Raw genomic sequence first — 21,838 nt, 5'->3', positions numbered from 1 at the left:
AAGAGATCCACTTCCTGGACACTACGGTGCTAATAAGCGATGGTCACATAAACACCACCCTATATCGGAAACCTATTGACCGCTGTTCCTACCTACATGCCTCTAGCTTTCATCCAGATCATACCACACGATCCATTGTCTAAAGCCAAGCTCTACGATATAACCGCATTTGCTCCAACCCCTCAGACAGAGACAAACACCTACAAGATCTCTATCATGCATTCCTACAACTACAATATCCACCTGCTGAAGTGAAGAAACAGATTGACAGAGCCAGAAGAGTACCCAGAAGTCACCTACTACAGGACAGGCCCAACAAAGAAAACAACAGAACGCCACTAGCCATCACCTTCAGCCCCTAACTAAAACCTCTCCAACGCATCATCAAGGATCTACAACCTATCCTGAAGGACGACCCATCACTCTCACAGATCTTGGGAGACAGGCCAATCCTTGCTTACAGACAGCCCCCCAATCTGAAGCAAATACTCACCAGCAACCACACACCACACAACAGAACCACTAACCCAGGAACCTATCCTTGCAACAAAGCCCGTTGCCAACTCTGTCCACATATCTATTCAGGGGATATCATCGTAGGGCCTAATCACATCAGCCACACTATCAGAGGCTCGTTCACCTGCGCATCTACCAATGTGATATATGCCATCATGTGCCAGCAATGCCCCTCTGCCATGTACATTGGCCAAACTGGACAGTCTCTACGTAAAAGAATGAATGGACACAAATCAGACGTCAAGAATTATAACATTCAAAAACCAGTTGGAGAACACTTCAATCTCTCTGGTCACTCGATTACAGACCTAAGAGTGGCTATTCTTCAACGAAAAAGCTTCAAAAACAGACTCCAACGAGAGACTGCTGAATTGGAATTAATTTGCAAACTGGATACAATTAACTTAGGCTTGAATAGAGACTGGGAATGGATGAGTCATTACACAAAGTAAAACTATTTCCCCATGGTATTTCTCCCTCCCACCCCACCCCCCACTGTTCCTCAGATATTCTTGTTAACTGCTGGAAATAGCCTACCTTGCTTGTCACCATGAAAGGTTTTCCTCCTTTCCCCCCCCTGCTGCTGGTGATGACTTATCTTAAGTGATCACTCTCCTTACAGTGTGTATGATAAACCCATTGTTTCATGTTGTCTGTGTGTGTATATAAATCTCCCCTCTGTTTTTTCCACCAAATGCATCCGATGAAGTGAGCTGTAGCTCACGAAAGCTTATGCTCTAATAAATTTGTTAGTCTCTAAGGTGCCACAAGTACTCCTTTTCTTTTTGTTATATTAGTGTAAATCTAGCCTAACTCCATAGGCTTCAGATCCTTTTACTACAGATGGACTCTTTCTCAGACTTTTCCAACAGTACTATTGTCTTTCTCACCCATTCCTGAGCACTCTATCATCCTCTCAAGCCCATGGTGCATGTGCTTCTCCATTGTTCTACCTCTGATTCGCTGCTTCATCTGGGACCAACTTGCTCATGGTGCCCAGATCAAAGGATACTGCCTTACTCTGCCCCTGAGAACAAACTCCTTCCAGTATGAGGGGAAAACACAAATTTGCATATTTGTACATTTTTCAAAATATTGCCCTATTTAGTACTTTTCTCATGTAAAAAATGGCTCTTCCCCACTTTTGCTCTGCTTTAGAGAATATTGTTCATAAACATTGTATTAAGTAATGATGCATATATAAGAAAAGTTTCTTGTGACCCCCGCCCCCATAAAAGTAGTCTCATCAGAACTTCCCATGTAAGGGCTTGATGCTGCAAAGATTTATACACCTGAGAAATTTAACTAATGCGAGTAGCCATGTGACTCCAAAAGCTGAAGCTTTAAGAAAAACACTGAACATCACAAGACTTGCTAGAAAATCACGAGAGTTGGCAACACTGGTTGGAACAGGACTACCATTGCACAGGTGTGAGATGCATAGAGGTGTAAGGGGATGCACGGAGGGCATTAGGAGGAATGTCAGTCCTTTCCTTAACGTGATGAGGAGATGTGGAAGAACACATTAATCCTTCATAAAAGGACGAGGAAAACTATGAAACTATCCATTGTGGTTACTGTTCAACTTGCATAGCTGGTCAGTGCTTCGGCCGTGATTGGAAATTAGGTAACTATTAGATTAGATTGGAAGGACTGGTAACTGTTCTGTTATTTATTTTATTTTCAGAGCCCCCATAGCATGCCAGGTGCCTTATGGACATCTGTGAGACCAGGTCCCTGCCCTGAAGAATCGGAATGGACACATTACAAACTAAAGAGGGGATGGGTGAGTAAGGGCTAGGTGAAGAAACGGAAAAGTTAAGCACCCATGTTGTCAGTTCTACAATTTTTCAAATTTGTTAATATTTGTCTTTTCAATAGGAGCCTGATCTTGTGATTTGCTGAGAATCCACCACCCCTTTCAGAGCGGACAGTGCCCTTGCAACTAGTAGTCAGACTCTCAGGGTATGTCTACGCTGCAATAAAAGTCCTGTGTCATAGAGTGGCTGGCCAACCTCAGCTGAGTATGGCTCACTGGGCTAAAAATGGCTGTATAGACATTTAGACTTGGGCTGGAGCCCAAGCTCTGAAGCCTTGCAAAGGGAAGGGTCTCAGAGCTTGGGCTCCAGCATGAGAATATAAGAGCAGCCATAATGGGTCAGATCAAAGGTCCATCTAGCCCAGTATCCTGTCTTATGACAGGGGCCAAGGCGAGGTGCCCCGGAGGGAATGAACAGAACAGGTAATCATCAAGCGATCCATCCCGTGTTGCCCATTCCCAGCTTCTGGCAAACAGAGGCTAGGGACACCATCCCTGCCCATCCTGGAAAATGTCAGAAACCCCACTGATTGAGAGGTATAATATTTGCCAGGGAAAAGTACTTGAAATCAAATTGTGGGGAACAATCCTTCATTAATCGGGCATGTCTGGAAGAGGGTAAATCTCAGGAATTAAGAAAGTTTGACAGTGTTCCCACAAGGAGAGAGAATTTCCCAGACACACATGCTCATCCCTGAGAAGTGCATTGTCTCCAAGGCAAGAATCAGATTCTGTGTGTGGAAGGAACATATATGACAAAGGAGAACAGGAATGCATTGTATAAAGAATCTAGCTATAGATGTTTAAAACCACTACATTTCTTTTAATTTGTTGTATAATTCAGGTGCATAACAACATTGCTGTTTCCAAGATGCTAAGACAATACTGGGCCAGAGTTTAATCAATTTATCCCTGTGTAAATTCAGTGTAGCTCCTTTGACTTCAATGGGGTGTAAGTGAGACAAGAATCAGGTTCAGCAGCTTTTTCACCAGTACCAATCATAAGGATTTTCACAAAATAACATACAGACTTCAAAGTGAAAACAGGTTTCTCTAACAAACATTTTATTTTGTAACTGGAATCCAAATGACACATTAAGCTTTAATGCAAATTAATTTCATTTTCCTTCATGTGGGTCCATTGTTAGTCATTTTTCATTAGGAAGAAATCTTAACTGCTTCTGGCAAGCTACTCCAAAACCCAGATATTTGTGATGAACTCAGGCCATGTAGGAGTAACCTACTTCACTGTGTGTTACGCATCCTCCCCAGTGTCCGTTCCAAAGAATATATGGATTGTTACAAATATCAGCTATGGGAATTAGACATGTAGCTCAAGCTGTCACAGCCCATGATTCTAGTTCTGGAAGTCCCAGCAGTTCCTGGTAGTGGTCAAGATGGTCATCACTACATTAGAATTTAACTACCTCTCTACCTATCCCAGCTCCCAGCAGTATACAACAATTCAGATTAATGGATAGAAGACTCTGGTTGCACTTTACTATATGTACCCAGTATTCGGAAACTTGAAACATTATAGGATATGTGGAAATATTGATGTAAGCAAGTCAAATATATTAACTAGAATGTTTCAAATAGAAGTGGTTAACTCTACAAAGAACCAGCTTCTGTTGTTGGAAGAGGTGGCCAGTGCAATTAGTGATTGGTAAAGGAGAGCTGCAGCACAAAAGTTCATAGCAGCATAACATACAGTAAAATAGACCATGTGCCTGAAGACTGGGAGATGAGGAAATGCCCTCTATATTTTTCCTAGCAGTGTTTGCCCATATATTGGCAAATATACATAGGTGTTTTAAAATGTAGAATCAAGAATCGGGTTTAAAATGGTTGTCCCCCTAGTTGCTTTCTTCACTTTCTGCAATGAAGTTTGACCCTTGTTTAACATGAAACCATTTTGCACGTCAACAGTTTGTTTTTGTGCTTTTGGGCTATATTTATTGCTGGAGAAATGGTGATTCACTAAAAAAATATCAGCTTTGAAATGTTTGTGAAAGGTATGCAACACCTTCCTCTCTCTTTTTCCAGAGAACAGGACAAGGAAGTTCCCCACATTATTTGTCTTCCCATTCTTTAATAAACCACAAGTATTGTCTAAGATTGAGACCAGAGCTTGACTCAGAGTATTCATGCGACTCACAGGGCCTTGTACTGAATTTTATCAGTTCATAAGAGATTAGATTTAGTTCACTTCAATCATAGAAAGCATAAAATTAATTGATCCTGTACAACTGTGCACATAAGCTGCATGCAACATGCTTGTTTTGGGTCTCACAGGCAGTTTGTTACTTTTATTGACTTGGTACTGACTTGTAGTTCTGAATCCCCTAATGAAAGAATTAGAGACGGGCCCAACTTAAATACTAGATCCAAGTTACTACCAAATGTTCAGCTTCTTACAAGTAGCATTTTGAACATAGCATCAAATAGTCATTTCATCACCTGGAACTTTTCTCCCTTTCCATAATCCTGCTTCTAAGCATATTGATCACTACTGTGCATTGCATGTGGTTCAAGTGGAAGGAACCTACTTGTTTTTTCTTTTCTGTATTGAGTCGCCATCATGGGGACATCTGGTTGGAACTAGGCAGGTGGCAAGGAGAGCTCAGATAGTGATTTGATGTGGAAGACCAGTGCTAGTAGACATTACTTCGTTAGACTTATTGGCTGGAGGATTGGACTGCAAAGAACATTTTGCCCTAATTTGTTTTAGAAATGTTATAAATAGGCTTGGAAGGATTAGATTTTTATTAGTAAAGGTCAATAAACATCAATTTCACCACACACACACACACACACAGATGAAAAAATATTTCAATTGATAATAACTGAAATTTACAAATACACAAAGTAAGAAAAAATGCTCCTTGAGAACTTCTTAGAGTTTTATTTAAGGATATCTACCTTGTATATTTTGACCTGTGATGTTGACAGTTTGTGTTTTAATGGTTATAAAGCTTTAACTTACTGAATCTGAACATCTACTGTCATTAAATAATTGTCTGCCCCCGCATAATTTTCCACAATTGTAAACATTTAAATCAACAAAAAATTAAAAAAGGTTAAAAGTTAATATTGATATTGTCCATCACAATTATAAAACAATACAAATTCTGCCAACTCTAGTTATAAACAGGGAATATAATTGCCAGCTGTTTGGGATTGCAAGTTTGCCATCATATTCACTGAGCCAGTTCTTGTCACTGAGCTTTCAGCTAACTTTCTCTGAGGCCTTGATCAAGTCATTTAGGCTCACATTTTCAAAAGTGCTCTGTAATTTTGGGTGGCTCAGCTTTGGGGCCTGATTTCAGGCCAGAGTTTTAAAGGTATTTATGGTGCCTAAAGATGCAAATAGGCTCCTAATGGTATTTACAAAAGCATCAGAACCTAAACTACTCAATGATTTCAAATGGAGTTGGGGGTGTTAGCTTGTCTGAGAATCAGACCCTACATGTGTAACGCTGGACAGCCCTAAATTAATGCACCCAAAATAAAGGCAACTTTTGAAATTTTGGGCCTTAATCTCACTACCTCAGGTTTCCAAATTTTACATTTTTCTCTATTATAATAATCATCACTTAATTAGCTGACTGGGCTGTCTGAAGATTACTTAATGCTTGTAAAGCCCTTTGAAGCTGTAAGACCCTCTATAAGTGCTAAGTACTAGCATTTTTCCCACTGTTTTATTACTAACAACATTTCTAAGAAAGAAACAAACATTTGCATGTTGCTTACTGGGTGGCCACTGAACCATATCTCCTATAAATTGAGTCATTGACAGTTTACTTTGTCACATATGGTGTTTTTGGAGTCTCAGCTTTGAGCATGAAATTTATCATTTCTTCCTGTTATTTATTCTTTTCCTGCCAGAGATAATGATGACACACTGTACTTAGAATTGCCCAACAAGGTAAAACAATCCTTGTGTTTGGAAATTGCATGGAGAAAGCTGCATTCTTGGTGTTCTGTTCTTCCTTTCCTGCTCAGGTTATTATTGTATTGTATACATTACAATTTGAATAGAAATCTGTTGTGTTTTTTTTAAAGTAGTGCTCCCTCTGTTAGACATCTAGTCTTCTAAGGCAACATTTTCAAGTGTTTCTAAATGACATGGGAACATAAGTCCCATTTTGAAAAGCGACGTAGGGCCAGAGTTTTAAAGGTATTTACAGTGCCTAAAGATGCAAATAGGCTCCTGGTGGTATTTACAAAAGCATCAGAGCAAGTTATGTGACTAACTCACATAGATTTCAATGTGAGTTAGGCACCTAACCTGCTCAGGTGCTTTTGTAAATCCTGCTGGGTGCCAGTCTGGATCTGTAGGCACCTAAACACATTTGAAAATCTGCCCCCTAAGCACTTAGGCACCTAAGTGTCATTGAAAGTCAATGAGACTTTGGTTCCTAAATACCTAAGTCACTTTTGAAAATGTGACTTAAATGCTTTTGAAATCTTTATCCCTAAAATTATGAATTTGCAACCATTTGGACAAGCGGCTGGCCCACACCAACCTCCTTCCCCCCCCCCCCCCCCCGCGACCTTAAACACCTTCAAATATTGCGGGGGGGGGGGAATAGCATCTGAATTTACATCTAGATCCTAATTTCATGGCTGACCTCTATTTCTATAATGATCTTAATTGCAGATCCCCAGAAACTCCAGAGATTTGAAACTAGGATCCAGATCTAAATGTTGCAGTTTGGTTTCATCTCTATTACATACACTAGATCTCGTCAAACTATTTATTACAAATACCATTGTTTACAAATTTAACCCTTTTTTTGGAGAGTGATGCTACAAACTACATCAGGGGTCAGCAACCTTTCAGAAGTGGTGTGCCGAGTCTTCATTTATTCACTCTAATTTAAGGTTTTGCGTGCCAGTAATACATGTTAACATTTTTAGAAGGTCTCTTTCTATGTGTAAAAAGGAAAGGAGTACTTGTGGCATCTTAGAGACTAATAAATTTATTTGATGCATCCGATGAAGTGAGCTGTAGCTCACGAAAGCTTATGCTCAAATAAATTTGTTAGTCTCTAAGGTACCACAAGTACTCCTTTTCTTTTTGCGAATACAGACTAACACGGCTGCTACTCTGAAATCTTTCTATGTGTATAGTATATAACTAAACTATTGTTGTATATAAAGTAAATAAGGCTTTTAGAATGTTTAAGAAGCTTCATTTAAAATTAAATTAAAATGCAGAGCCCTCCGGACCGGTGGCCAGGATCTGGGCAGTGTGAGTGCCACTGAATATCAGCTTGTGTGCTGCCTTTGGCACGCATGCCATAGGTTGCCTTCCCCTGAACTACATCAAACTACTAAAGGAAGCAAACTCTGACTGCACTGCATCTTTAACTCTGTTCGACATTCCCCTTAGCATCCCAGTCAAAAAAGGTGTGAGACACACGGTTTCACGGAAACTCTTCACAGTCTGCCTCAAAATGGTAATGAGGCAGATGAACTGGAAGGGTGGAATCAGCATCAACAGAGAGCAGTTAAACCACCTCAGATTCGTGCACAATATTGTGCTGATTGCCAAAAACACTACCAAACTACAGAAAATGCTGCGAGAGCTCGACCCAAAAAGCAGTCAAGTTGGACTGAAACTTAACTGCTCCAAAACGAAATGTATGTGGTCTGAAACCTTGCCAAAAGCCCAAATAATAGTAAAGGGAGAACAAATAGAAGAAGTTGAGCAATACGCCTATTTGGGCCAAGAAATTAACATGTACCACGATCTGGAAGGTGAATTCTTGCAAAGAAAGAAAGCAGGTTCGTGCGCATTCAGTTCTGTCAAGGATGTCCTCCAATGAAAAATCAACAAGGCAACACGTGCCAACCTCTTCAACTCAACTGTACTGCCGGCAATGTTGTATGGCAGCGAAACCTGGGCACTGCCGAAGATAGAGGAGCAACAACTGTCTGTCACAGAGAGTGTGATGGAAAGAAGAATTCTGGGGATTTAAATCCACGACCGAGTCCCCAAAGAAGTGATCAGACTACAGAGTGGAGTACAGGATGTTCTTGTTGAAACCAGATACAATAAAATGCAATGGACCGGGCATATAGCTAGGCACACTGAGAATTGATGGAGTGCAACTGTTCCCGAATGGTACTCACGGGAACTGAAATGACGACTCAGCTGATCTCCAAAGAGATGTGAAGATTTTATCATAAAAAGGCATGGCCACACACAGAGAAGGAAGGGCAGGATAAGAGAAGAATGGAAGACGTTGTAATTGACGGAATCTATATGAGGGCTGAAGGACGGATGCATCAAGGCGATCAAGGTGAATCATTTGCAAACCATGCTAGATATTCTTAAAAATGTTTGTGTGTCACAAAATAGTTCAAATGAATAATTTCAAGCTAAGATCCACTGTTGCCAATAGAACTACTCATTTTGCATATGTTGAAGCACATGCGTAAGTCTTTCCTGTACTGACGCCTATGTGTCTTTCAGAAGCTATTTATTGCAGAGTTTTACTGTTTGCGGCACAGGTCTGGTCACTTCAGTCATATGGTTTTGTTTCTCATCCCTGATTGGATGACTGGCATATTATAAATGGGGAAATAAAGAGTAGTGAATAATGGCTGACAAATAATGCACTTCCATTATGGATAATCATTTGTGCTGGAAGTCATGGAACTCTTGGAGTTCATGAGCATTTTGGTGGATCCTGGGAAGTAACAAATAACCTGATTCCAATTAATGATAGCAAACTGAAGTAGATACTTTTATTCACAAAAGAATGACCAAGTCCAGCTTTTTAAAGCTTTAATTATTTAATCTGCACTGTCTGCCTTTTCTCCTGTACAGATCCCTGCACCCACAATAAATCCTTTGTGTGATCTGGGCAGGGTGTGTCATTAAAATTAACTATCAGTGTCAGAGGTGTTCAGTGGTTCTGTGTGAAATTAGTGGTTGGTGTCAGTCCTCATCTAAATACACACCACAATGTAACTCTAAATGGTTTCCTGGGTCAGTTAGCAGAGAGACCAAAGAAGATCTAAAAAGAAAAGGAGTACTTGTGGCACCTTAGAGACTAACAAATTTATTAGAGCATAAGCTTTCGTGAGCTACAGCTCACTTCATCGGATGCATTTGGTGGAAAAAAACAGAGGAGAGATTTATATACACACACACAGAGAACATGAAACAATGGGTTTATCATACACACTGTAAGGAGAGTGATCACTTAAGATAAGCCATCACCAGCAGCAGGGGGGGGAAAGGAGGAAAACCTTTCATGGTGACAAGCAAGGTAGGCTAATTCCTGCAGTTAACAAGAATATCAGAGGAACAGTGGGGGGTGGGAGGGAGAAATACCATGGGGAAATAGTTTTACTTTGTGTAATGACTCATCCATTCCCAGTCTCTATTCAAGCCTAAGTTAATTGTATCCAGTTTGCAAATTAATTCCAATTCAGCAGTCTCTCGTTGGAGTCTGTTTTTGAAGCTTTTTCGTTGAAGTATAGCCACTCTTAGGTCTGTAATCGAGTGATCAGAGAGATTGAAGTGTTCTCCAACTGGTTTTTGAATGTTATAATTCTTGACGTCTGATTTGTGTCCATTCATTCTTTTACGTAGAGACTGTCCAGTTTGGCCAATGTACATGGCAGAGGGGCATTGCTGGCACATGATGGCATATATCACATTGGTAGATGCGCAGGTGAACGAGCCTCTGATAGTGTGGCTGATGTGATTAGGCCCTACGATGGTATCCCCTGAATAGATATGTGGACAGAGTTGGCAACGGGCTTTGTTGCAAGGATAGGTTCCTGGGTTAGTGGTTCTGTTGTGTGGTGTGTGGTTGCTGGTGAGTATTTGCTTCAGATTGGGGGGCTGTCTGTAAGCAAGGACTGGTCTGTCTCCCAAGATCTGTGAGAGTGATGGGTCGTCCTTCAGGATAGGTTGTAGATCCTTGATGATGCGTTGGAGAGGTTTTAGTTGGGGGCTGAAGGTGATGGCTAGTGGCATTCTGTTGTTTTCTTTGTTGGGCCTGTCCTGTAGTAGGTGACTTCTGGGTACTCTTCTGGCTCTGTCAATCTGTTTCTTCACTTCAGCAGGTGGGTATTGTAGTTGTAGGAATGCATGATAGAGATCTTGTAGGTGTTTGTCTCAAAGAAGATCTGTGAACTGGGACTTTGATGTCTTTTTACCATAGAGGTGGTCTCTCCGGTTTAGAATGAGGTACTCTGTGTGTGCTTACTATTGTCACTCACTGCTTGTGTTACCCCACTTTTGTAGGAAATAAGCTACCTTCCTTGAGACAGAGCCCTGAAGGAAAAAGAGAGATTACACTATTTTTAACTTTTAAACCACAGGCTTTGACTTTTTGTAAAAGAATGTGATACAGACCATTTGTGTCCTTGAATTAGAGGGAGGAAGTACCAGTATCACGTGGATAGGAGATGAGTCAAACGCTCAATATTTTTCATTATAAAAGACTATTTCATGATAAAAAGATGCTCAACACTATTTGGTAATCAGACATGATAAAGATGAAGATGTCTGTTTCCATTGCCCTCCTATTCTGTTGCCTGGCACATTGTTTGCCATTGCCAGTTCCTAGAATGTCAACATTAGAAACTGATGCCATCACTGATAGTGACCTAGACTTTGCAGAGGTATCTAGATCATCTAACCCACAAAGGTCCCTTTAATCCAGACGTTGTGCAAACAAGAAGCTTGGACTCCTTGGCATGTCGACTCCAGCATATGCCGTCACTTTTTGGCCAGGAGATTAATGGCTGGCTGGATTCAGAAACTTTAGATCTCATGAAACAACCAAGATGTGATGTCCCTGATGTGGCAGAATACAACTTTTTCCCCAGGAAAGTCAAATGGCCAACTTATAACTTGACATACAGGTAAAAGGAGTCTGCTATATTCTGTATTCCCCCCCTTTTAGTTCTCTGTTTTTGTTGGGCAATACTTTCCACTGATTTCTATAGAACTTCAAGAAAAAAAGGGTCTCTTGCTCCCCTGCTGCTGCTGGTATTGCTAAAAATCAATGCTATATAATTTGTGTGCATATATTTACTATATATCTATAATAATCCAGAAATATTTAAAGGTCTTTGTGGATAATCACCTCAGCATGAGGTTTCAGTGCAATGTTGTGGCAAAAAGGACTAATCTCATCCTGGGATATATAAAAAAGGAATATCAAATAGAAGTAGGGAAGTGATCTTGCCTCTGTATACTACATTGGTAAGACCACCATTAGAATACTATATCCAGTTCTCCACACTTCAAGAGAGATGTGGAAATATTGGAGAGAGTTCAAAGCAGGGCCACAGAAGTGATCCGGGGACTGGAAAACAAGCCATAAAATGTGAGGCTTAAGGAGCTCAATCTATCCAGCTTATTGAAGAGAAGTCTGAGAAATGACTTAATCACTGTGTATAGGTACATAACACATGGAAAGATATCTGAAGGTGGGAGGCTTTTCAGCCTTACAGAACAACGCATAAGTGGGTGGAAATTGAAGTTCAATAAATTCAAAACTAGATCCAGTGGTCCTTTCTGGCATTTCAGATCATGACATCTATGTACATATGTGCTTAAATCTCTCAGGTTATCCTTTTCTTGTGCCTAGATCTTTCTTCTCTCTGTCTTCATAGTCATTCAGAGTGTCATAGAATAGAATCATAGAATATCAGGGTTGGAAGGGACCTCAGGAGGTCATCTGGTCCAACTCCCTTGCCCCCGATCCCTAAATGGCCCCCTCAAGGATTGAACTCACAACCTTGGGTTTATCAAGCCAATGCTCAAACCACTGAGCTATCCCTCCCCCTGTGCACAGTTTTCTGGATGCAGATATTGGAGGAGTGGCAGTTGCCCCATCTCATGGGTCAATTCTCATTGAATGTGCAAAAAAATGTGAGCTCCATGCAACGACCCCCTTGAAAAATCCCAACAGGAACCATCCCACCAGGATATCACTTGTCTTCTATCAACATAAGAGTATGAATGAGCCAAAACACAGTCTGGCTCTGTGGGAGGCAAAGATGGCTGAGAAGGCAAGAGAAAAAGAAGAGGAGTGTGAAAAATATGGTCCTGATTACGTGCCTCAAAAATCTTATGGCAAAAAATCAAAGCGGGAGCCTACTGAATCACACGAACCCTCAGAACCAACATATGTGTGCTTTGTCAAGTCTCTTTCACAAAGGACTATGTCAGTTACCACAAACTCCATAGTAACTACATCTCCATATGCCTTTACACAGGTTACAGGGCCTTACAACAGATATATATATATATAACTTCATACCTTTGTTGGTTACCTCATTTTAAAAAACAAGTTGTCAATAGAATAGTTCTCATTAGAGGTTGCAGGGAGAGGTGGACAGGGAAAGAAACAGTATTTTCATGAAGTGAGCTGTAGCTCACGAAAGCTTATGCTCTAATAAATTTGTTAGTCTCTAAGGTGCCACAAGTACTCCTTTTCTTTTTGAGTATTTTCATTAGATTTGCTCTAATGCTGTGCTCGCTATCTGACCAGGTTAGAGTGTCTAATGCTGCAAAATCAAGTTCAAAATGTTTTTTACTTATCTGTAATGGAAATTCACTCCTGTTTGTTCACTACATGCAAGAGTCCCTTTGAAGCCCATTGGTCTCAGTTTACATTATGTATTAGTATTGTATTATGGTAGCTCCAAAAGGTGCCAAGTGAGTTCAGGGCCCCATTGTGCTAGGTGCTGTACATACATATATTAAAATACAGTACTGTTACTATTGACAGAGTCCAAGCACAAAAACATGTAATAGGTTTTGGTTAAGGTGATGAAGTTGGGCTAACTTTAGAGATGGGGGAATCATTTTTAGATGGTAAATATTGCCAGATTAATTCAGTTTGGGCTTCTTTGAGTTGAAAATGTCAAAGTTGACTTTGTAGCATTTGGATTGCTAACATTGTCTTTGATACATAGGTATTGTATTTACTGAGTAGAACTGACTTTAATTTTAAAAAGGTCGGGGGAGCTGAAAGACCACCCCATTAAGATTGTCAAAGAATTGCATGTGATTGCAAGTTATTTGGCCTGCTCACAGAGTAAGGTTCTACTTACTTTGAGCAAGGATAGCAGAATTGGGCCTTCTGTTACGGGAAAGCAGTGTGGACTAATTTATTGCATAGACACGACACTTTTTCCTCCAGACAGGAGGAGAGGGAAATAGATGTATATATCTGTGTCTAACTGGAACTGTTCAACACTTTTCATTCAGACATTTTTTATTAATAGCTATTTTGCAGCAACAAAATTTTCACAGAAACTCTATTTTCCTTAATTTTTTTGGGGGGGAGGGGAGGTTGTTAACAAAACTAAAAGGTTTTAGTTTTCATCATTCTGGTGCTGTTTATTTTTTGCAAATCTTCCCTCTCCCTACTCCCTCAATGTTTTTTCTACAAAAATCTCTATTTCTAACATTTATCTATGTCTGAAATTTTAATAGTCTTGTTAAACTATATCACAGCTAGTTTTAATTAGTCAGTACTTTCTTCATCAGCCTTGAACACGTTTAATAAAGGTTAAACTTTAGCAAAGGTTTTATTGTACTTGTAAACATTCCTTGCAGTGTGACCTTAATTCAGGACCTTGCATTTTACACTTTAGGACAAGCATCAGAAAAACTGCGAGGCTGTGCATCTCACTCATTTCAAATAGTCTGCCATGAGGAGACAGAAAGGTTTTCTAACCACATTGTGCTAATGAACAGAATTGTGAATTACACTCCTGATCTGACCCAGGAAGAGGTGGATCAAGCAATCCAGGAAGCATTCAGAGTCTGGACTGATGCGACTCCTCTTAACTTCTTCAGACTCTCCTTCGGCACTACTGACATCATGATCTCTTTTGGAACAAAAGGTGACTGCGGGAAGTAGCTATTAGTGTTTTAAAATTCTATGGGCTCCATTCTGCTTTGATTTACACCCGGCACCACTCCAGAGTGGTTTGACCTGGTTACATGCCAGGTTAGAACTTGGCCTCTTGCCTTAATCTCATCAGCTGTTTTATGGGGCATTTGACATTCTGTTTGCTTTACAGAGCATGGTGACGTTTCCCCTTTTGATGGACTTTGCAGTCAACTGGCTCATGCTTTCCCACCCTGAGAAAACATTGGAGGAGATATCCACTTTGATTAAGATGAAACCAGGACTAATGATACCAGAATGTTAATAATTATTCAATATTATTATTTATAATACAATAACAACCAGAGGCTCCAGTCAGAACTGGGACCCCATTGTGCTATATGCTTTGTAAATACAGTCCTTGTCTCAAGAGCTTGTGATCTAGTAATAACATCTTACATTTTATAGCATTTTCTGTTTTAAAGCACTTTACAAACTGTGTGGGCCAAATCTTGCAACTTTCAGTGACTTGGGCCCTGTGTTGTGATGTGCTAATGGCTGCCTTTAATGTATCGTGTGCCCTCAAGGAGTCAGTGTGGATAGAGGTTGATTAACATTTTGTGAGTCTGGGCCCTTTAATGGAAGTATCGGGTGCGTGGGTGTTGACATACTGAGCAACAATCTGGTCACTCCATCTCAAAAAAGATTCATAGATACTAAGGTCAGAAGGGACCATTCTGATCATCTAGTCCGACCTCCTGCACAGCGCCGGCCACAGAATCTCATCCACCCACTCCTATGAAAAACCTCACCCATGTCTGAGTTATTGAAGTCCTTCAATCATGGTTTAAAGACTTCAAGGAGCAGAGAAGCCTCCCTCAAGTCAACCATGCCCCATGCTACAGAGGAAGGCGAAAAACCTCCAGGGCCTCTCCAATCTGCCCTGGAGGAAAATTCCTTCCCGACCCCAAATATGGCAATCAGCTAAACCCTGAGCATATGGGCAAGATTCACCAGCCAGATACTACAGAAAATTCTTTCCTGGGTAACTCAGATCCCATCCATCTAATATCCCATCTCAGGGGATTTGGCCTATTTACCCTGAATATTTAAAGATCAATTACTTACCAAAATCCCATTATCCCATCATACCATCTCCTCCATAAACTTATCAAGTAGAATCTTAAAACCAGATAGATCTTTTGCCCCCACTGCTTCCCTTGGAAGGCTATTCCAAAACTTCACTCCTCTGATGGTTAAAAACCTTCGTCTGATTTCAAGTCTAAGCTTCCTGGTGGCCAGTTTATACCCATTTATTCTTGTGTCCACATTGGTGCTGAGCTGAAATAATTCCTCTCCCTCTCCTGTATTTATCCCTCTGATATATTTATAGAGAGCAATCATATCTCCCCTCAACCTTCTTTTAGTTAGGCTAAACAAGCCAAGCTCCTTGAGTCTCCTTTCATAAGACAAGTTTTCCATTCCTCGGATCATCCTAGTAGCCCTTCTCTGTACCTGCTCCAGTTTGAATTCATCCTTTTTAAACATGGGAGACCAGAATTGCACACAGTATTCTAGGTGAGGTCTCACCAGTGCCTTGTATAATGGTACTAAAACCTCCTTATCCCTACTGGAAATGCCTCTCCTGATGCATTCCAAAACTGCATTAGCTTTTTTCACAGCCATATCACATTGGCAGCTCATAGTCATCCTATGATCAACCAATACTCCAAGGTCCTTCTCCTCTTCCGTTACTTCTAATTGATGCGTCCCCAACTTATAACTAAAATTCTTGTTATTAATCCCTAAATGCATAACCTTACACTTCTCACTATTAAATTTCATCCTATTACTATTACTCCAGTTTACAAGGTCATCCAGATCCTCCTGTATAATATCCCGATCCTTCTCCGAATTGGCAATACCTCCCAGCTTTGTATCATCTGCAAACTTTATTAGCACACTCCCACTTTTTGTGCCAAGGTCAGTAATAAAAAGATTAAATAAGATTGGTCCCAAAACCGATCCCTGAGGAACTCCACTGGTAACCTCCCTCCAACCTGACAGTTCGCCTTTCAGTAGGACCCGTTGCAGTCTCCCCTTTAACCAATTCCTTATCCACCTTTTGATGTTCATATTGATCCCCATCTTCTCCAATTTAACTAATAATTCCCCATGTGGCACAGTATCAAATGCCTTACTGAAATCTAGGTAAATTAGATCTACTGCATTTCCTTTATCTAAAAAATCTGTTACCTTTTCAAAAAAGGAGATTAGGTTGGTTTGGCACAATCTACCTTTTGTAAAACCATGTTGTATTTTGTCCCATTTACCATTGACTTCAATGTCCTTAACTAATTTCTCCTTCAAAATTTTTTCCAGGACCTTGCATACTACAGATGTCAAACTAACTGGCCTGTAGTTACCCGGATCAGTTTTTTTTTTCCTTTCTTAAAAATAGGAACTACATTAGCAATTCTCCAATCATTCGGTTCTACTCCTGAGTTTACAGATTCATTAAAAATTCTTGCTAATGGGCTTACAATTTCAGGTGCCAATTCCTTTAATATTCTTGGATGAAGATTATCTGGGCCCCCCGATTTAGTCCCATTAAGCTGTTTGAGTTTTGCTTCTACCTCAGATATGGTAATATCTACCTCTATATCCTCATTCCCATTTGTCATGCTACCATTTTCCCTAAGATCCTCTTTAGCCTTATTAAAGACTGAGGCAAAGTATTTGTTTAGATATTGGGCCATGCCTAGATTATCTTCAACCTCCACTCCATCCTCAGTGTTTAGCGGCCCCACTTCTTCTTTCTATAGAACCTTTTACTATTGGTTTTAATTTCCTTTGCAAGGTCCAACTCTACTCGACTTTTAGCCTGTCTCACTTTATCCCTACATATTCTGACCTCAATTAGGTAGCTTTCCTTGCTGATCCCTCCCATCTTCCACTCCCTGTATGCTTTTTGCTTCTTCTTAATCACCTCCCTAAGATGCTTGCTCATCCAGCTTGGTCTACAACTCCTTCCTATGACTTTTTTCCCCTTTCTTGGGATACAGGCTTCCGATAGCTTCTGCAGCTTTGATTTAGAGTAATCCCAGGCCTCCTCTACCTTTAGATCCATAAGTTCTTCAGTCCAATCCACTTCCCTAACTAATTTTCTTAATTTTTGAAATTCAGCCCTTTTGAAATCAAAAACCCTAGTTGCAGATTTATTTTTGTTAATCCTTCCATTTAGTTTGAACGGAATTAGCTCATGATCACTTGAGCCAAGATTGTCCCCTACAACCATTTCTTCTATGAGGTCCTCACTACTCACCAAAATTAAATCTAAAATGACATCCCCTCTAGTTGGTTCAGCAACTACTTGATGAAGGAATCCATCAGCTATCGCATCTAGGAAAATCTGAGCCCTATTGTTATTACTAGCACTGGTCCTCCAGTCTATATCTGGGAAGTTAAAGTCTCCCATGATCACGCAGTTTCCATTAGTATTTACTTGATTAAAGACATTAAAAAGGGCTCTATCCATATCCAAATTAGATCCCGGAGGTCTATAGCACACCCCAAGCACTATCGTAGGAGAGGCTTCACTAGTTTTCTTCCCCAATGTAATTTTTGCCCAGACAGACTCTGTCTTATCCATTGCATCGCTTCTTATTTCTTTACATTCTACTTCATCATTGATATACAATGCTACTCCACCACCTTTACCTTTGTTTCTGTCTTTCCTAAAGAGCACATACCCTTCAATACCTGTAGTCCAGTCATGACTACTATTCCACCATGTTTCTGTTATCCCTAGAATATCTGGTTTCACTTTCTGCACCAGTAGCTCTAGTTCCTCCATTTTGTTACCTAGGCTCCTCGCATTGGTGTATAAACATCTTAATTTTTGCTGTTTGGCCTCGCTCACATTTTGTACCGTATTAGGCACAGTCATTCTACAGCCAGTATAACCTATTAGACTAGTATCCACACTGCCCTCGCTCCTTATATACATTCTCCTAACCACGGCTGTATCCTTTCTTACTTCGTCTTCTTCCCTCTCAATGCTAAAATCTGGCGTGGAGATTTCCTGGACATCTCCCATCCATCTCCCCCTAATTCCTAGTTTAAAGCTCTCTTTATCAGTTGTGCTAGCCTCAATCCTAGAAGTCTATTTCCTTCCCTACTCAGATGAAGTCCATCCCGAGAGAACTGTCCTCTGTCCGTGAATGCCTCCCAGTGGCCATACATCCCAAAGCCTTCCTTATAGCACCACTGCCCAAGCCATCTGTTGACAGTCATAATCTTGTCACACCTTTGTTGCCCTTCTCTAGGAACAGGAAGGATCCCGCTAAAGATCACCTGAGCCTCAATTTCCTTAAGCGTCTTCCCCAGCCTAGCATAGTCTCCCTTAATACTTTCCAGCGAGAATCTAGCCGTATCATTTGTTCCCACATGAAGGATAATTAGGGGATTCTTTCCCGCTCCCTTTAGGATCCTTGTCAACCTCAGGTCTACATCCCGTATCTTAGCACCCGGAAGACAGCACACCCTTCTATTCTCTGGATCAGCTCTATTACAGGCCTGTCTATTCTTCTCAATAAAGAGTCCCCGATCACATAGACCTGCCTTTTCCTGGTGATGGTGCTATTCTCCAGTCTCTCCCCTGTTCCCTCTGGCTGCAAGTTCTTTCCATTCCTATTTTCTCTTATAATCTTCTTCAACCCATCCTGTTTTCTCTTGGGGCTCATATTTGGTGTAGTCTCCCTTGATTCTTCTGCTTTTCCTATAGGACTAGCCTCTCTTCTCTTCTTCCTTACCCTTCCACCTTCAACAAGTACCTGCTGAGCCCCTTCTTCATTTTCCAACTCTGCAAACCTATTCCTAAGCTCTATTTCTCCTTCACTAGCCCATCTTTTCCTCTGCCTGGTTCTTTTAGTCACATGTTTCCACTGACCACTTTCCTCACCCAGTCTCCCCTCAAAATTCCCCAGCCCTACTTCCATCCGTGAGTCTGAGCTTTTCCCTTCAGATACCTCATATCTTTGCTCCATCATCTGCTCAAACCCCTTCCTAAACTCAATGAGACTTTCCACCTGCATCTCCAAACCTCAGATCTTTTCCTCCATCAGCTCTATCAGGCGGCATTTTATGCAGAAAAAACTCTTACCAGTTCCCCCCTCCAGGATCATGTACATACCACAGCTTCCACATCCAGTCATCCTCAATGTGTCTTCCACTACAGGAGTCACTCCCACAGCTGCCTCTGTATCTGTCATCGCCTTCCCACCTAAATCCTGTTAATCTGGGAAACACAAGCCACACCAAAAAGACCACCCCCCCCAGCAAAAGCAAACCCCAAACAAGCACCACAATCCAAACTCCCCTTGCAAACTCCCACTCAAACTCCCCTGTTTAGAGCTCTGTTTGCTAGCTCCTGTGCCACTGCCTGACTGGCTGGCTACCTTTATAGGACCCCTAGTCAGAAGGACCACCCCCTAATCAGGGCTCAGCTGCTCTCCCAGCACAAAGCCCCTACACACACACAAATACTAAAAATACAAAACCAAGTACAACTACCTTTTCCTCCAACAGAACTCCCACTCAAACTCCCCTGTTTAGAGCTCTTTTTGCTAGCTCCTGTGCCGCTGCAGCTGTCTGTGTGGATGTATTGTAACTGAAAAAAGTTCAGAAAAGGCAAGAAAAATTATTAGAGGTATGGAATGGTTTCCATATGAGGAGAGATTAATAAGACTGGGACTTTTCAGCTTGGAAAAGAGATGACTAAGGGGGGATATGATAGAGGTCTATGAAACCATGACTGGTGAAGAGAAAGTAAATAAGGAAGTGTTATTTACTCCTCAAAACACAAGAACTAGGGCTCACCAAATGAAGTTAATAGGCAGCAGGTTTAAAACAAACAAAAGGAAGTCTTTCTTCACACAATGCACATTTAACCTGTGGAACTCTTTGCCAGAGGATGTTGTGAAGACCAAGACTATAACAGGGTCCAAAAAAGAACTAGATAAATTCATGGAGGATAGGTCCATCAATGACAATTATCCAGGATGGGCAGAAATGGTCTCCATAGCCTCTGTTTTCCAAATGCTGGGAATGAGCAACAAGGGATGGATCACTTGATTACCTGTACTGTTCATTCCCTCTGGGGCACCTGGCATTAGTCACTGTTGGAAGACTGGATACTCGGCTAGATGAAACTTTGATTTGACCCAGTATGGCCATTCTTATGTTCTTATGTTCTGTTGGGTCTGTTAATTCAGTGTTCTGATGTGAACTGCACTGATGCTGCCTGGTCTCCTGGAGAAATGGCGTAAGAAAGAAAGAAAGAAAGAAAGAGCAGCATAAATATCCCAATAAAGAGAAAGTGAGGAAGCTGCCAGGACCCCCTTTCAGGGAATCTTGGAGAGAGCCCATCTAGGAGCACAGAGGAGTGTGGTGGTCATTTATGTGCCAATTAAAGGGAGAGTTTTTGTTCATGGGTCCATTGGGAAAAAGGGTATATGTGTGCTTTGATGGGAGGGTCTGGGACACACATCTAATTCAGTGAAAGCCAGTGACCCTCCCAGCCACTTTTGTAGTATAGACTGTAAACTGAATTGCTTTGGCTAATTCTGATTTGGCTTTGCTGTCTTGCAGCCATTAACCTGTTTACAGTTGCTGCCCATGAGATTGGCCATGCTTTGGGATGAGACCATTCCAGCAATCCCGAAGCTCTAATGTACTCTCTTTATACCTACATGGGAACTAGGGACTTTGTTCTTCCTGAAGATGATGTGGAAGGCATCCAAGCTCTTTATGGCATTGTGCGAAAGTTAACTAGCATTTCTGAGGAAGCTCATGTCATTTTTGCAGTTTCTGTCATGTCTGCCTAACAACATTATTTCAAACTATTTCTCTTTGGCACTTTAACCTTCCCAACTAATCCTGCTTACGAGCAGATGGTCTTTATCACAGAAGTGGAACAGAAGCAACTGTGCCTGCTGGGCAAGAGGTAATGACTAAGTGAACAATGTTTGCAGGTCCAGAAGAAAGAACTGTGAATGCCAAAGCCCCAGAGAGATGTGACCCAAACTTCTCAGCAGATGCCATTACAGAGATACATGGGGAGAAAGTAATCTTTAAGGACACGTAAGTAATGTGACAAAATTCATCCCTACCATTTGCATTTCATTTCACAGCTATCCGCTTAGTTATTTTTAAGGCCACAAAACAGGAGATGGTGAGCACATCCTACTGAGGAACCATGTGGGGAACAAAGCCTTCCAAACTTTATCCCCAGAGTACTGCTATTTATTATTGCATCTATGTACCTATGGGCTTTTTTTGTGTTGAGTGTAAAAGAAGAGGGGGAAGGAAGAATGAAGGAAAAGTAAATTTTTATTGATAATGTTATTTACATATAGCAGAATCCATTAACTGCATTAACACTATCGAGTCGGTGTGCATGGTGCTTTATAGCATTAGATTAAGGTGGCCCTGTGCAAAATGCTTGAATCATTATCTATTTATTTATTTGTATAATGGTAGCACCTAGAGGCCTTAATCAGACTGACCTATTCAGAATCAGCATTAGTTGAAATTTGACATGCATTTGTAAATCAGAACC

At 41.0% G+C, this 21,838-nt stretch overlaps 1 pseudogene; it reads left to right on the top strand.

The window, feature by feature from the left end:
* The first annotated feature begins 7,797 nt into the window (after positions 1–7,797).
* Positions 7,798–21,364, top strand: LOC119850416 (annotated as a pseudogene).
* Positions 21,365–21,838: the final 474 nt, after the last annotated feature.

The sequence above is a fragment of the Dermochelys coriacea genome, chromosome 1 (genome assembly GCF_009764565.3).
Source record: "Dermochelys coriacea isolate rDerCor1 chromosome 1, rDerCor1.pri.v4, whole genome shotgun sequence".
Classification (NCBI taxonomy): Eukaryota; Metazoa; Chordata; order Testudines; family Dermochelyidae; genus Dermochelys; species Dermochelys coriacea.
The sequence above is the reverse complement of the archived record's forward strand: the minus strand, read 5'-3'. Positions and strand labels throughout refer to the sequence as shown.